Raw genomic sequence first — 720 nt, forward strand, 5'->3', positions numbered from 1 at the left:
ATGGTCAATAAACCTCATTTATAGGAAATATACCCACTGTTTGAGTTAGAAAAGCAGAAATTAGGAATTATTGAGACTAAAATGAAAGGAACGGATGTTGATGATAATCACAGACTGAAATATGTCAACTTTTACTCAACACTATTTCAAAAGCACTTCAATTTGTTTTCAAATGCTATAAAACTGAATAAGACCCAAAATTAATGAAAGTAGAGATTTGTACTTGGCAAAGAGCGTTGGAATCAATCATGTTATTTTGGGGAATTAAAAAGAACATTGGTATAAATGTGCTGTATTTATATTTATATAATAAATATAAATTGTATATATATGTTGTATAAGACAACATGAGGACAACATGGGGACAACATGAGGACAACATGAGGGTCAAATGAGGTTTATTGCCCATGAATTCCAAAAATAACTGTATAACTAAAGTTAATAAGTTAGTGTTACGTAACGTCAAAAAAGTGACAAACACTGAAAAAAGGTGTCAAAAGTGTTGAAAAAGGGACAAAAACGCGCGAAAAGATTAAAAACATTGATTTAAAAACGTCTACAAAAGGGTTAATTTTCATTTTGACAGGAAGACAACACGAGGGTTAACCTTTTCCACATGTGGAGGCTTCACCTGTTCAGCCTCAGTGTTGTTTCCATAGGGATGGTCCCATGATGATGATGTATCGGTTCTGGATTTAGCCTTCCTCATATGCACTAAAT

The 720-nt window shown here is 32.9% G+C and overlaps 1 protein-coding gene across 6 annotated transcripts in view; it reads right to left on the reverse strand.

Moving 5' to 3' along the window:
* The window catches only part of LOC116685832 (retinal-specific phospholipid-transporting ATPase ABCA4), a 45,375-nt gene that overhangs the window by 35,216 nt on the left and 9,439 nt on the right, over positions 1 to 720 (reverse strand). The window lies entirely within an intron of this gene.

Source organism: Etheostoma spectabile, unplaced genomic scaffold (assembly GCF_008692095.1).
Source record: "Etheostoma spectabile isolate EspeVRDwgs_2016 unplaced genomic scaffold, UIUC_Espe_1.0 scaffold272, whole genome shotgun sequence".
Classification (NCBI taxonomy): Eukaryota; Metazoa; Chordata; class Actinopteri; order Perciformes; family Percidae; genus Etheostoma; species Etheostoma spectabile.